A 17,500-nucleotide genomic window follows, 5' to 3' on the forward strand; every position below is an offset into this window, starting at 1 on the left:
ACTTATTCATGCCTCATAACAGCAACAGCAACCTTTCAGGTGAAATATACCTCAAAAGTTCAACGAAAACTTCTGCTTTATAGGATCAACTCCAAAAGTGTGTTTGGCTTTAATCTAGGATGCCATCTTATAAAGTAAACCAATCAAACTGTAAAACAAAATTACACAACACAAAAAGTTGCTTAGTTTTATTTATCCATCCATCCATCCATCTTCTTCCGCTTATCCGAGGTCGGGTCGCGGGGGCAGCAGCCTAAGCAGGGAAGCCCAGACTTCCCTCTCCCCAGCCACTTCGTCCAGCTCTTCCTGTGGGACCCCGAGGCGTTCCCAGGCCAGCCGGGAGACATAGTCTTCCCAACGTGTCCTGGGTCTTCCCCGCGGCCTCCTACCGGTCGGACGTGCCCTAAACACCTCCCTAGGGAGGCGTTCGGGTGGCATCCTGACCAGATGCCCGAACCACCTCATCTGGCTCCTCTCCATGTGGAGGAGCAGCGGCTTTACTTTGAGCTCTTCCTGGATGGCAGAGCTTCTCACCCTATCTCTAAGGGAGAGCCCCGCCACCCGGCGGAGGAAACTCATTTCGGCCGCTTGTACCCGTGATCTTGTCCTTTCAGTCATGACCCAAAGCTCATGACCATAGGTGAGGATGGGAACGTAGATCGACCGGTAAATTGAGAGCTTTGCCTTCCGGCTCAGCTCCTTCTTCACCACAACGGATCGATACAGCGTCCGCATTACTGAAGACGCCGCACCGATCCGCCTGTCGATCTCACGATCCACTCTTCCCTCACTCGTGAACAAGACTCCGAGGTACTTGAACTCCTCCACTTGGGGCAAGATCTCCTCCCCAACCCGGAGATGGCACTCCACCCTTTTCCGGGTGAGAACCATGGACTCGGACTTGGAGGTGCTGATTCTCATCCCAGTCGCTTCACACTCGGCTGCGAACCGATCCAGTGAGAGCTGAAGATCCTGGCCAGATGAAGCCATCAGGACCACATCATCTGCAAAAAGCAGAGACCTAATCCTGCAGCCACCAAACCAGATCCCCTCAATGCCTTGACTGCGTCTAGAAATTCTGTCCATAAAAGTTATGAACAGAATGGGTGACAAAGGGCAGCCTTGGCGGAGTCCAACCCTCACTGGAAACGTGTCCGACTTACTGCCGGCAATGCGGACCAAGCTCTGGCACTGAGCATACAGGGAGCGGACTGCCACAATCAGACAGTCCGATACCCCATACTCTCTGAGCACTCCCACAGGACTTCCCGAGGGACACGGTCGAATGCCTTCTCCAAGTCCACAAAGCACATGTAGACTGGTTGGGCAAACTCCCATGCACCCTCAAGGACCCTGCCGAGAGTATAGAGCTGGTCCACAGTTCCACGACCAGGACGAAAACCACACTGTTCCTCCTGAATCCGAGGTTCGACTATCCGGCGTAGCCTCCTCTCCAGTACACCTGAATAGACCTTACCGGGAAGGCTGAGGAGTGTGATCCCACGATAGTTAGAGCACACCCTCCGGTTCCCCTTCTTAAAGAGAGGAACCACCACCCCGGTCTGCCAATCCAGTGGCACCGCCCCCGATGTCCACGCGATGCTGCAGAGTCTTGTCAACCAAGACAGCCCCACAGCATCCAGAGCCTTAAAGAACTCCGGGCGGATCTCATCTACCCCTGGGGCCTTGCTAGTTTTATTTAATTCAATTTTAATATACAGTAGGCCAAAGGTTTGGACACACCTTCTCCTCATTCAGTGTGTTTTCTTTATTTTCATGACTATTTACATTGTAGATTGTCACTGAAGGCATCACAACTATGAATGAACACATGTGGAGTTACAGTATGTACTTAACAAAAAAAGGTGAAAAAACTGAAAACATGTTTTATATTCTACTTTCTTCAAAAATAGCCACCCTTTGCTCTGACCACTGCTTTGCACACTCTTGGCATTCTCTCGATGAGCTTCAAGCACACCTGTGAAGTGAACACAATTTCAGGTGACTGCCTCTTGACTACAAAGGCAGACGCGCGCAAATTCAAGCTTCTTGTTTTTCTCTATCTTCTTGTTATGGGACATTCATCCTCCGCTGTTGCCATTTCTAGTATAAAGTCGTGTAAAGTTCTTACTTATATCTGTCAGTAAACTCACCATTAAAAGCGCTAAAACACACCGGTGTAGTGAGTTTACATTATTCACCCAATTAACTTTAGTTATTAGAGAATTTCGGTTGGACGTTCTTTCATGGGACACATTTTCGGCATTGTTGTTGCAGTACCTTGAGACCTCCGATTTCGGGAGGTGGGGGGTGGGGGGCGTAGTCGGGGTGGGGCGGGGGGCGTGGTTAAGATATATATCAAAAATACTTGACTTTCAGTGAATTCTAGCTATATATATATATATATATATATATATTTTATTACATACATATATTTATAAATATATATATATATATATATATATATATATATATATATATATATATATATATATATATATATATATATATATATATATAAAAGAAATACTTGAATTTCAGTGTTCATTTATTTACACATATACACACACATAACACTCATCTACTCATTGTTGAGTTAAGGGTTGAATTGTCCATCCATCTATTCTCTGTCACTATTTCAGAACACACACATTATACAAATATACATTATAAAATCAATAAGAAAACGGGAGCTCTAATTTGGGAGTCTGAATTAGGATCAGAAGTTCCTACATAAACATTGCGCACTCACGTCGCCTTTTTGTATCGATTACTGCAGCTGTGCACTGGATTAATTCACATATACAAACTACAACTCACAAACACTTTAGAGTTAGGCTCCACCATCAGAATGTGTACTTAAACTTATAAAGATCACATGGATATTATTCAGTGAGTTGATTCACCAAAACTAACCTGTTATACAGGAGGAAAAAGCACACAGGACGTTTCAATTGTTCACAGACTGGTCGCGCTCATCAGAATGACAAGACACTTCCGGTCTGCAGGTGATAGCATTCAATTGGGAAGACACGCCCTACTGCCCCCTACTGACCAATGTGAATACTGATAAATGTGTAATGACAGCTCCAAAAACCAATTCAAACCACAAAATAAAATAAATAAATCAACACAAAAATGTGACACATTATGGGTGGGTCACATATGCATGTACAGTCGATGGCAGTATTGTCCTGTTTAAAAGTGTCACAACATTGCTGTTTACGGCAGACGAACTGCTTTACGGTAGACGAAAACTTGACTGCTGTTGTTACCGTGCTGGGAGGACGTTAATGAAACTGCCTAACAATAAACCCACATAAGAAACCAAGAACTCGCCCTCCATCATTAGCTGTTTATATTGTGGGAAAGCGGACGTGTGAACAGGCTGTCAACACGTCACTCAGGTCCGCATGGAGCTGGAGGGGGCGTGGCCTCCAGCTCCGGCTGAATTCCGGGAGATTTTCGGGAGAAAATTTCTTCCGGGAGGTTTTCGGGAGAGGTGCTGAATTTCGGGAGTCTCCCGGAAAATCCGGGAGGGTTGTCAAGTATGCTTACAGGGCTCGACTGTGTCAATCAATCAATCAATCAATCAATCAATCATCCGACTGTGTAAAATACATATTGGAAACAGTGCCATCTGCTGGATCTGGTGGGGCACTGTCCTCCCGTCTTTAATTCCGTTGTTTCAATGGTAATTGTAACATTCGTAGATCCTTGCACACACACACACACACACACACACACACACACACACACACACACACACACACACACACACACACACACACACACACACACACACACACACACACACACACACACACACACATCAATAGTAAATGATATGTAAAGTCCTTAATGTGTAGCGACAACAAGGTCAGGTGTGGTTGTAAAGCGGCGCCTTGGGCGGACAATAGTGTGTCTGAGGAATCCGGCTCAGGGGGAATGCAACACGCGTCTGATTTCTTATCATTGTCTTAAAGCTACTTAACACTGTTTACACCATGTGTGCACGTGAGCAACTGAGGCTTTTAGGCCCCAACGTAACTATGTTGACATAGTCAGGACAATATACTGTATGTAGTGTATATACCGTGAAGGAAGCAACTACTGTTACTAGCATTAGATTGTTATGTAAGACAAATATTTTGTTTTTTGTTCTTTTGGAGGTCCTTTGAGCCACTTTGTTTACCCTTTCTGATGTTTATTTTTTACCTAACCCAAGGACTTTATGATGTTTCATGTCATTTATCGCAGCTAGCAGGATTGAGCAAAACCAATAAAACAAACGTATCAAAATGGGGGAATGGGCCAAGAAAGAACTTAGATTTTTTTAGATTAACAATGCTCTCCTATTTCTGGGGCTGAGGTTGCTGAGGTAGTTAAAAAGCTCCTCGGTGGCAAGGCCCCGGGGGTAGATGAGATCCGCCCGGAGTTCCTTAAGGCTCTGGATGCTGTGGGGCTGTCTTGGTTGACAAGACTCTGCAGCATCGCGTGGACATCGGGGGCGGTACCTCTGGATTGGCAGACCGGGGTGGTGGTTCCTCTCTTTAAGAAGGGGAACCGGAGGGTGTGTTCTAACTATCGTGGGATCACACTCCTCAGCCTTTCCGGTAAGGTCTATTCAGGTGTACTGGAGAGGAGGCTACGCCGGATAGTCGAACCTCGGATTTAGGAGGAACAGCGTGGTTTTCGTCCGGGTCGTGGAACTGTGGACCAGCTCTATACTCTCGGCAGGGTCCTTGAGGGTGCATGGGAGTTTGCCCAACCAGTCTACATGTGTTTTGTGGACTTGGAGAAGGCATTCGACCGTGTCCCTCGGGAAGTCCTGTGGGGAGTGCTCAGAGAGTATGGGGTATCGGACTGTTTGATTTTGGCGGTCCGCTCCCTGTATGATCAGTGCCAGAGCTTGGTCCGCATTGCCGGCAGTAAGTCGGACACGTTTCCAGTGAGGGTTGGACTTCGCCAAGGCTGCCCTTTGTCACCGATTCTGTTTATAACTTTTATGGACAGAATTTCTAGGCGCAGTCAAGGCGTTGAGGGGATCTGGTTTGGTGGCTGCAGGATTAGGTCTCTGCTTTTTGCAGATGATGTGGTCCTGATGGCTTCATCTGGCCAGGATCTTCAGCTCTCGCTGGATCGGTTCGCAGCCGAGTGTGAAGCGACTGGGATGAGAATCAGCACCTCCAAGTCCGAGTCCATGGTTCTCGCCCGGAAAAGGGTGGAGTGCCATCTCCGGGTTGGGGAGGAGATCTTGCCCCAAGTGGAGGAGTTCAAGTACCTCGGAGTCTTGTTCACGAGTGAGGGAAGAGTGGATCGTGAGATCGACAGGCGGCGTCTTCAGTAATGCGGACGCTGTATCGATCCGTTGTGGTGAAGAAGGAGCTGAGCCGGAAGGCAAAGCTCTCAATTTACCGGTCGATCTACGTTCCCATCCTCACCTATGGTCATGAGCTTTGGGTTATGACCGAAAGGACAAGATCACGGGTACAAGCGGCCGAAATGAGTTTCCTCCGCCGGGTGGCGGGGCTCTCCCTTAGAGATAGGGTGAGAAGCTCTGCCATCCGGGGGGAGCTCAAAGTAAAGCCGCTGCTCCTCCACATGGAGAGGAGCCAGATGAGGTGGTTCGGGCATCTGGTCAGGATGCCACCCGAACGCCTCCCTAGGGAGGTGTTTAGGGCACGTCCGACCGGTAGGAGGCCGCGGGGAAGACCCAGGACACGTTGGGAAGACTATGTCTCCCGGCTGGCCTGGGAACGCCTCGGGGTCCCACAGGAAGAGCTGGACGAAGTGGCTGGGGAGAGGGAAGTCTGGGCTTCCCTGCTTAGGCTGCTGCCCCCGCGACCCGACCTCGGATAAGCGGAAGAAGATGGATGATGGCATAACTTTATTTATTTTGTTTTTCCTCAAGATGCAGCTCCTCCCCTGAAATCTTTAGGGAAGGCCAGACTCACACTTTTAAAAAACTTCACACAATACTAGTGGGCCACAGATGCCTGGTTAAGTCATTTTCCCTTGACCAAATGTCCATCCCCGGACCTTGTTGGAGGTCTGCCTTCTGTTGAGTGGCATGACACCTGCATTTGTTTAAACTCTTGACAGACAGACACATAAAGAGAATTACCCAAGTGTCATAGAGCACCACGACGAGAATGCCTTCATAATTGACAGCACTTTTTTTGTCTGTTGCGCAAGTCAGCAGATATTGAGAAACCCTATGTCAGTCAAAGGGCGTTGCCTGTTTGTTGTGTGTGTACACACTCCAGTTTAGTCTGTCTTTGCTTGCAAGGCTAATTTGATTCCAAACACCACGGAGAAAAAAGAGACACAGAGGAGAGTGAAGGCAATGGGCATACTAGACGGAGTGGGTGTATGGATGTCAGTGGCCAGATGAGTGGGAAAGATAGACGTTGAGTGAGTTTAAGAGGAATGATAGAGGGAAAGAGGGACTTCCCCTGGGGGCAGTGGGTGAGACTGGTATGTTGGTGCAGCGTCATCTGTGAGCTGTCTGGCTATTGTGTCCTTCTGCTTTTAGCCACTCTTTACTACTTTTTCCAGTCACTTTTGGCCTCCTGGGTAGACGCTCATACACTGTAAATCAGGGGTGCTCACACTTTTTCTGCAGGCGAGCTACTTTTCAATTGATCAAGTCGTGGGGATCTACCTCATTCATATACAGGTAAAAGCCAGTAAATTAGAATATTTTGAAAAACTTGATTTATTTCAGTAATTGCATTCAAAAGGTGTAACTTGTACATTATATTTATTCATTGCACACAGACTGATGCATTCAAATGTTTATTTCATTGAATTTTGATGATTTGAAGTGGCAACAAATGAAAATCCAAAATTCCGTGTGTCACAAAATTAGAATATTACTTAAGGCTAATACAAAAAAGGGATTTTTAGAAATGTTGGCCAACTGAAAAGTATGAAAATGAAAAATATGAGCATGTACAATACTCAATACTTGGTTGGAGCTCCTTTTGCCTCAATTACTGCGTTAATGCGGCGTGGCATGGAGTCGATGAGTTTCTGGCACTGCTCAGGTGTTATGAGAGCCCAGGTTGCTCTGATAGTGGCCTTCAACTCTTCTGCGTTTTTGGGTCTGGCATTCTGCATTTTCCTTTTCACAATACCCCACAGATTTTCTATGGGGCTAAGGTCAGGGGAGTTGGCGGGCCAATTTAGAAGAGAAATACCATGGTCCGTAAACCAGGCACGGGTAGATTTTGCGCTGTGTGCAGGCGCCAAGTCCTGTTGGAACTTGAAATCTCCATCTCCATAGAGCAGGTCAGCAGCAGGAAGCATGAAGTGCTCTAAAACTTGCTGGTAGACGGCTGCGTTGACCCTGGATCTCAGGAAACAGAGTGGACCGACACCAGCAGATGACATGGCACCCCAAACCATCACTGATGGTGGAAACTTTACACTAGACTTCAGGCAACGTGGATCCTGTGCCTCTCCTGTCTTCCTCCAGACTCTGGGACCTCGATTTCCAAAGGAAATGCAAAATTTGCATGGTTGGGTGATGGTTTGGGGTGCCATGTCATCTGCTGATGTCGGTCCACTCTGTTTCCTGAGATCCAGGGTCAACGCAGCCGTCTACCAGCAAGTTTTAGAGCACTTCATGCTTCCTGCTGCTGACCTGCTCTATGGAGATGGAGATTTCAAGTTCCAACAGGACTTGGCGCCTGCACACAGCGCAAAATCTACCCGTGCCTGGTTTACGGACCATGGTATTTCTCTTCTAAATTGGCCCGCCAACTCCCCTGACCTTAGCCCCATAGAAAATCTGTGGGGTATTGTGAAAAGGAAGATGCAGAATGCCAGACCCAAAAACGCAGAAGAGTTGAAGGCCACTATCAGAGCAACCTGGGCTCTCATAACACCTGAGCAGTGCCAGAAACTCATCGACTCCATGCCACGCCGCATTAACGCAGTAATTGAGGCAAAAGGAGCTCCAACCAAGTATTGAGTATTGTACATGCTCATATTTTTCATTTTCATACTTTTCAGTTGGCCAACATTTCTAAAAATCCCTTTTTTGTATTAGCCTTAAGTAATATTCTAATTTTGTGACACACGGAATTTTGGATTTTCATTTGTTGCCACTTCAAATCATCAAAATTCAATGAAATAAACATTTGAATGCATCAGTCTGTGTGCAATGAATAAATATAATGTACAAGTTACACCTTTTGAATGCAATTACTGAAATAAATCAAGTTTTTCAAAATATTCTAATTTACTGGCTTTTACCTGTATAAGAATGGGACCCATTACCTCCCTGTTTGGCACTCTGCATCAAGGGTTGGAATTGGGGGTTAAATCACCAAAAATGATTCCCGGGCACGGCCACCGCTGCTGCCCACTGCTCCCAGGGGGTGATCAAGGGTGATGGGTCAAATGCAGAGAATAATTTTGCCACACCTAATGTGTGTGTGACAATCATTGGTACTTTAACTTAACTACTGGCCTGGCATGCATAGGACAGCAGTTTTATCCATACAAATAGGGGTCCTTATTCACAGCCATAGACCCCCTCTGGGTTGTGGTCGAAATGCATCAAAAGACACCTTGGCATACGATACAGATGTTCTCAAAGTTTCACAAACATTATTCATAATAATGGATTCGATTTACACAGCACTTTTCCAAACACCCAAAGCAATTAACAGAGAAGTGAGAACCCACCATTATTTCACACCACCTTCATGGTGGTAAGCTACATTTGTAGCCACAGAAGCGCGGTTGACAACTTGCGCCTACGGTCCCTGCGACCGCCACCAAACAGTCATTACCATTTATTTATACACCACTGGGAGCAAGGTGGGTGAAGTGTCTTGCTCAAGGACACAACGGCCAACTGAGCCACACGGTCCAAAAAAGAAAAAGACCTTGTCCCTACAAAAACTGATTTGTTGATGGCGGACATGTTTTTCCAGCAACCTTGCTCAATTTTTACAGATATGTGCCAGTGAGTCACCGAAGGGTGTATACCAAATTTGGTGATGATTTGCCTAAACCAGTGGCTCTCAAACTTTTTTTGTCATCCCCCACTTTGGACAAGGGGGAGTTTTCAAGCCCCACCTGCCCCCATCGCCCCAACAGAGCGCTAATGCCAAGCTTTAACATTTTCAAATTTATTGAACATCAAGTTGTATACATTCAAACTCAATAACATAAAATAACATCAAGTTCAATAATAAATAGAATAACTGTGCAGCTGTGGTATAACTTGCATCAAGTTCAATAATAAATACAATAACTTCCATCAAGTTCAATAATAAATCAAAAAAACTGTTATAACTTGCATCAAGTTCAATAATAAATAAAAAAAAGTGTTATAACTTGCATCAAGTTCAATAATAAATCAAAAAAAGTGTTATAACTTGCATCACGTTCAATAATAAATCAAAAAAAGTGTTATAACTTGCATCAAGTTCAATAATAAATCAAATAAAAGTGTTATAACTTGCATCAAGTTCAATAATAAATCAAATAAAAGTGTTATAACTTGCATCAAGTTCAATAATAAATCAAATAAAAGTGTTATAACTTGCATCAAGTTCAATAATAAATCAAAAAAAGTGTTATAACTTGCATCAAGTTCAATAATAAATCAAAAAAAGTGTTATAACTTGCATCAAGTTCAATAATAAATCAAAAAAAGTGTTATAACTTGCATCAAGTTCAATAATAAATCAAAAAAAGTGTTATAACTTGCATCAAGTTCTATAATAAATAAAAAAAAGTGTTATAATTGCATCAAGTTCAATAATAAATCAAAAAGTGTTATAACTTGCATCACGTTCAATAATAAATCAAAAAAAGTGTTATAACTTGCATCAAGTTCAATAATAAATCAAAAAAAGTGTTATAATTGCATCAAGTTCAATAATAAATCAAAAAGTGTTATAACTTGCATCACGTTCAATAATAAATAAAAAAAAGTGTTATAACTTGCATCAAGTTCAATAATAAATCAAATAACTTGCATCAAGTTCAATAATAAATCAAAAAAAGTGTTATAACTTGTATCAAGTTCAATAATAAATAAAACAAAAGTGTTATAACTTGCATCAAGTTCAATAATAAATCAAAAAAAGTGTTATAACTTGCATCAAGTTCAATAATAAATCAAATAACTTGCATCAAGTTCAATAATAAATACAATAAAAGTGCCACTTTGCAATCTTTGCAAAAAAAAAAGGAGGAGCTATGCATTTGGCAAGACAGGGCAAGTGACAGCAGAGAACAGTCGCACTTTCAGTGGTCGTGTTTTGATCAAATTTACCGCGCTCACAACATGTTAAAACCTCATTGAGTTTGGGGCTGAGCTGCCTTGACGCGAGTGCTTCCCGGTGAATGACACAGTGTGTGCCCGTCACATTTTTGTTTCTCTGCTGGCTCTGGCTCTGGCTCGACGACCTTTGAGGTGCGAGTCACAAATGTATGTAATTGTGTAATTGTGATCCACACATTAGCCTGCTACCCATCCGCGCGAAAGTTTGTTCCGCTTAGCCCCGCCCCCATTAGTTACTGTTGCTATGTCTGTCAAACTTTCGCTCGTACCGAGAAATATAAAGCCTACAGTAAAAATAAGTACCGGTAATTTCCATTTATTTATATAGCGGATTTCACAGACAGAATCACAAAGTGATTTACAGTGTGTATAGAAAATGAAAGCATAGTACAAAAAATAATCTAAGAATATAATAATTAAAAAAAAAAATTAAAAGTGAAATTTCCTCCCGTTCCTCGCGCCCCACCTGTCATGTCTTGAGAAACGCTGGCCTAAACACACTAAAGTTATAGTAGGTGGAAAGTTGAGCTGTGTTAGAAATTCTAAATTTTTTCTACATTTAAAACACTTCCTTGTGGTCTACATCAGTGGTCTCCAACATTTTTCTTTGAAAATAAAAAATGGTACAAAATGCTACACATTTTTGTACTGATAATTTTCATAGCTTATTTCAACCCAAACAAAGGGAATAAGCGTGTTTTGCCAGAGCATTAACAAAAATGTTGGTACACACAACTCACATTTTGTTCATCTAAATCTTATATTTCAGTATAAACAAACAACATGTTTACTTGACCCACTTCCTGGGAAACTTATCAAGGAGCTTTTTGTATTATTAGGTCCATCAGTGCTAAATATTATAAACATATCACTTTCCTCTGGCACTGTTCCCCTAGCATTCAAGAAAGCGGTTATTCATCCTCTGCTCAAAAGACCTAACCTTGATCCTGACCTCATGGTAAACTACCGACCGGTGTCCCACCTTCCCTTTATCTCGAAAATCCTCGAAAAAATCGTCGCACAGCAGCTAAATGAACACTTAGTGTCTAACAATCTCTGTGAACCTTTTCAATCCGGTTTCAGGGCAAATCACTCTACGGAGACAGCCCTCGCAAAAATGATTAATGATCTACTGCTAACGATGGATTCTGATGCGTCATCTATGTTGCTGCTTCTTGATCTTAGCGCTGCTTTCCATACCGTCCATCATAATATTTTATTAGAGCGTATCAAAACACGTATTGGTATGTCAGACTTAGCTTTGTCGTGGTTTAACTCTTATCTTACTGACAGGATGCAGTGCGTCTCCCACAATAATGTGACCTCGGACTATGTTAAGGTAACGTGCGGAGTCCCCCAGGGTTCGGTTCTTGGCCCTGCACTCTTTAGTACTTACATGCTGCCGCTAGGCGACATCATACGCAAATACGGTGTTAGCTTTCATTGTTATGCTGATGACAGCCAACTCTACATGCCCCTAAAGCTGACCAACACGCCGGATTGTAGTCAGCTGGAGGCGTGTCTTAATGAAATTAAACAATGGATGTCCGCTAACTTCTTGCAACTCAACGCCAAGAAAACGGAAATGCTGATTATCGGTCCTGCTAAACACCGACATTTATTTAATAATACCACCTTAACATTTGACAACCAAACAATTACACAAAGCGACTCAGTAAAGAATCTGGGTATTATCTTCCACCCAACTCTCTCCTTTGAGTCACACATTAAGAGTGTTACTAAAACGGCCTTCTTTCATCTCCGTAATATCGCTAAAATTCGTTCTATTTTGTCCACTAGCGACGCTGAGATCATTATTCATGCGTTCGTTACGTCTCGTCTCGACTACTGTAACGTATTATTTTCGGGTCTCCCTATGTCTAGCATTAAAAGACTACAATTGGTACAAAATGCGGCTGCTAGACTTTTGACAAGAACAAGAAAGTTTGATCATATTACGCCTATACTGTATATACCTTTATATACCTATATACATATATACCTATACTGGCTCACCTGCACTGGCTTCCTGTGCACTTAAGATGTGACTTTAAGGTTTTACTACCGTATTTTCCGCACTATTAGCCGCACCTAAAAACCACAAATTTACTCAAAAGCTGACAGCGCGGCTTTTAACCCGGTGCGCTTTATATATGGATAAATATTAAGATTCATTTTCATAAAGTTTCGGTCTCGCAACTTCGGTAAACAGCCGCCATCTTTTTTCCCGGTAGAACAGGAAGCGCTTCTTCTTCTACGCAAGCAACCGCCAAGGTAAGCACCCGCCCCCATAGAACAGGAAGCGCTTCTTCTTCTACTGTAAGCAACCACCCGCCCGCGTAGAAGAAGAAAAAGCGCGCGGATATCACCGTACGTTTCATTTCCTTTGTGTGTTTACATCTGTAAAGACCACAAAATGGCTCCTACAAAGCGACAAGGATCCGGTTCATGAAAAGACGCAATCTCTCCATCCGCACACGGATTACTACCGTATTTCACAGCAACTGATATTCCTGTGAACCGCACTGTGGATACAACGGGAGCACGTACGGTGAATATTCGCACCACAGGGAATGAGAAGTCATCCTTCACTGTGGTTCTAGCTTGCCATGCTAATGGCCAGAAACTTCCACCCATGGTGATATTCAAAAGGAAGACCTTGCCAAAAGAGACCTTTCCAGCCGGCGTCATCATAAAAGCTAACTCGAAGGGATGGATGAAGAAAAGATGAGCGAGTGGTTAAGGTAAGTTTAAGTTTACGCGAAGAGGCCGGGTGGCTTTTTTCACGCAGCTCTGTCCATGTTGATATACGTATGTTTGTGATTGCACATTTGCGTACATTTTGGGAGTGAACAGAGTTGTTAGAACGCTGGTTTTTAATATATTATTAAAGTTTGACTGACCTATCTGACTGTTTTTTTGACATTCCTTTAGCGCAGTTAGATGCGGCTTACAACACCGGGCGGCTTATAGGTGGACAAAGTTTTGAAATATGCCGTTCATTGAAGGCGCGGCTTTTAACCCAGGGCGCCTTATGGTGCGGAAAATACGGTACTTACGTATAAAATACTACACGGTCTAGCTCCGTCCTATCTTGTCGATTGCATTGTACCATATGTCCCGGCAAGAAATCTGCGTTCAAAGAACTCCGGCTTATTAGTGATTCCCAGAGCCCAAAAAAAGTCTGCGGGCTATAGAGCGTTTTCTATTGGGGCTCCAGTACTATGGAATGCCCTCCCGGTAACAATTAGAGATGCTACCTCAGTAGAAGCATTTAAGTCCCATCTCAAAACTCATTTGTATACTCTAGCCTTTGAATAGCCCCCTCTTTTTTTTAGACCAGTTGATCTGCCGTCTCTTTTCTTTTCTAATCTGCTCCCCCCTACCCCTTGTGGAAGGGGAGACACACAGGTCCGGTGGCCATGGATGGGGTGCTGGCTGTCCGGGGTCGGGACCCGGGGTGGACCGCTCGCCTGTATATCGGTTGGGAACATCTCTGCGCTGCTGACCCGTCTCCGCTCGGGATGGTTTCCTGCTGCCCCCACTGTGGACTGGACTCTTACTGTAATGCTGGATCCACTATGGACTGGACTCTCACAATATTATGTTAGACCCACTCGACATCCATTGCTTTCGGTCTCCCCTAGAGGGGGGGGGGTTACCCACATATGCGGTCCTCTCCAAGGTTTCTCATAGTCATTCACATCGACGTCCCACTGGGGTGAGTTTTTCCTTGCCCTTATGTGGGCTCTGTACCGAGGATGTCGTTGTGGCTTGTGCAGCCCTTTGAGACACTTGTGATTTAGGGCTATATAAATAAACATTGATTGATTGATTGATATAAATTTAGTTTAAGTACAAAAAAAGGATGATTGACAACATTCCGTATTTTCCGTACCATAGGGCGCACCGAATTATAAGGTGCACCGCCGATGAATGGTCTATTTTTGATCTTTTTCATATATAAGGCGCACCGGATTATAGGGCGCATTAAAGAAGTGATATTATTTATTTTTTCTAAATGTAAAAGACTTCCTTGTGGTCTACATAACATGTAATGGTGGTTCTTTGGTGAAAATGTTGCATGGATGATGTTTTACAGATCATCTTCAAGACAGTCGCTTCAGGATGCGCCGTTTTGTGAGCGGTCTTATTTACGTGGCTCACCTCCGGCATCGTCATCTTTGTTGTCGCGGTGTAGCGTGCAAGGACGGGAGTGGAAGAAGTGTCAAAAGATGGCGCTAACTGTTTTAATGACATTCAGACTTTACTTCAATCAATAACAAAGCAGCATCTCCTCAGTCCAGTGGAAAAAAACGTCCGACCGGAACTCTCTAATATTTAAAGTTCCTTGGGTGAATAATGTAAACTCACTACACCGGTATGTTTTAGCGCTTTCACGGCAGATATAAATAAGAACTTTACACTACTTTATATTAGAAATGGCAACAGCGGAGGATGAATGTCCCATAACAAGAAGAAGAAGCTTATCGAGTACGGTGTCGGCACGGACTACAAAGGCGGACTCGTGCAATTTTTCAGTACTTATGCAGATCCCAAATACAGATCAGCAGATACCAGAAGGTAAGAAAAGTTTCTTTTGCATAATATTGCAAAACAAAAGGCCAGAGAATATGTGTTACCTTATACACACACCATAATAATACTCGTATGTTGAAGCACAGTACAGTCCATCAAGCGGTGTGGCTTCATAGCTTACCAAAGTCCTACTAAAACATTTTGATGGATTCTTGAGCGCCGTGTGTAATGTTCTATATTTTCAATGGAACATATACAATGTTGGTGTTGTTTACTTGAGTCATATTGCACTCTACACGTATCTCTTTTGTGTGACTGCCATCATATTGCAGTCTACACCTCCTGTATCTCTTATGTTTGACTGCCATCTACTGGTCAGAATTATTCCCTACATTAGGCGCACCGGGTTATAAGGCGCACTGTCGAGTTTTGAGGGAAAAAAAAAAAAGGATTTTAAGTGCGCCTTATAGTCGGGAAAATACGGTAATCAAAAACAGCGAGCGAGTTACCAATGGCTCACAAGCTAGTGGTTGGAGACCGCTTTGATTGATTGATTGAAACTTTTATTAGTAGATTGCACAGTACAGTACAAATTCCGTACAATTGACCACTAAATGGTAACACCCGAATAAGTTTTTCAACTTGTTTAAGTCGGGGTCCACTTAAATTGATTCATGATACAGATATATACCATCCATCCATCCATCCATCTTCTTCCGCTTATCCGAGGTCGGGTCGCGGGGGCAGCAGCCTAAGCAGGGAAGTCCAGACTTCCCTCTCCCCAGCCACTTCGTCCAGCTCCTCCCGGGGGATCCCGAGGCGTTCCCAGGCCAGCCGGGAGACATAGTCTTCCCAACGTGTCCTGGGTCTTCCCCGTGGCCTCCTACCGGTCGGACGTGCCCTAAACACCTCCCGAGGGAGGCGATCAGGTGGCATCCTGACCAGATGCCCGAACCACCTCATCTGGCTCCTCTCGATGTGGAGGAGCAGCGGCTTTACTTTGAGCTCCCCCCGAATGACAGAGCTTCTCACCCTATCTCTAAGGGAGAGCCCCGCCACCCGGCGGAGGAAACTCATTTCGGCCGCTTGTACCCGTGATCTTGTCCTTTCGGTCATAACCCAAAGCTCATGACCATAGGTGAGGATGGGAACGTAGATCGACCGGTAAATTGAGAGCTTTGCCTTCCGGCTCAGCTCCTTCTTCACCACAACGGATCGATACAGCGTCCACATTACTGAAGACGCCGCACCGATCCGCCTGTCGATCTCACGATCCACTCTTCCCTCACTCGTGAACAAGACTCCGAGGTACTTGAACTCCTCCACTTGGGGCAAGATCTCCTCCCCAACCCGAAGATGGCATTCCACCCTTTTCCGGGCGAGAACCATGGACTCGGACTTGGAGGTGCTGATTCTCATCCCAGTCGCTTCACACTCGGCTGCGAACCAATCCAGCGAGAGCTGAAGATCCTGGCCAGATGAAGCCATCAGGACCACATCATCTGCAAAAAGCAGAGACCTAATCCTGCAGCCACCAAACCAGATCCCCTCAACGCCTTGACTGCGCCTAGAAATTCTGTCCATAAAAGTTATGAACAGAATGGGTGACAAAGGGCAGGCTTGGCGGAGTCCAACCCTCAATGGAAACAGGTCTGACTTACTGCCGGCAATGCGGACCAAGCTCTGGCACTGATCATACAGGGAGCGGACCGCCAAAATCAGACAGTCCGATACCCCGTACTCTCTGAGCACTCCCCACAGGACTTCCCGAGGGACACGGTCGAATGCCTTCTCCAAGTCCACAAAACACATGTAGACTGGTTGGGCAAACTCCCATGCACCCTCAAGGACCCTGCCGAGAGTATAGAGCTGGTCCACAGTTCCACGACCAGGACGAAAACCACACTGTTCCTCCTGAATCCGAGGTTCGACTATCCGGCGTAGCCTCCTCTCCAGTACACCTGAATAGACCTTACCGGGGAAGGCTGAGGAATGTGATCCCACGATAGTTAGAACACACCCTCCGGTTCCCCCTTCTTAAAGAGAGGAACCACCACCCCGGTCTGCCAATCCAGATGTCCACGGGGAAGCCATGGAAAACAGATATATACTATCATCATAATACAGTCATCACACAAGATAATCATCAGAGTATATACATAGAATTATTTACATTATTTACAATCGGGGGTCTACATAACATGTACCGTATTTTCCGCACTATAAGGCGCACCTAAAAACCACAAATTTTCTCAAAAGCTGACAGTGCGCCTTATAACCCGGTGCGCTTTATATATGGATAAATATTAAGATTCATTTTCATAAAGTTCCGGTCTCGTAACTACGGTAAACAGCCGCCATCTTTTTTCCCGGTAGAACAGGAAGCGCTTCTTCTTCTACGCAAGCAACCGCCAAAGTAAGCATCTGCCCCATAGAACAGGAAGCGCTTCTTCTTCTACTGTAAGCAACCACCCGCCCGCGTAGAAGAAGAAAAAGCGCGCGGATATTACCGTACGTTTCATTTCCTTTGTGTGTTTACATCTGTAAAGACCACAAAATGGCTCCTACTAAGCGACAGGGATCCGGTTCATGAAAAGACGCAATCTCTCCATCCGCACACGGATTACTATTTCACAGCAACTGATATTC

The sequence above is a fragment of the Nerophis lumbriciformis genome, linkage group LG04 (assembly GCF_033978685.3).
Source record: "Nerophis lumbriciformis linkage group LG04, RoL_Nlum_v2.1, whole genome shotgun sequence".
NCBI classification, from domain to species: domain Eukaryota; kingdom Metazoa; phylum Chordata; class Actinopteri; order Syngnathiformes; family Syngnathidae; genus Nerophis; species Nerophis lumbriciformis.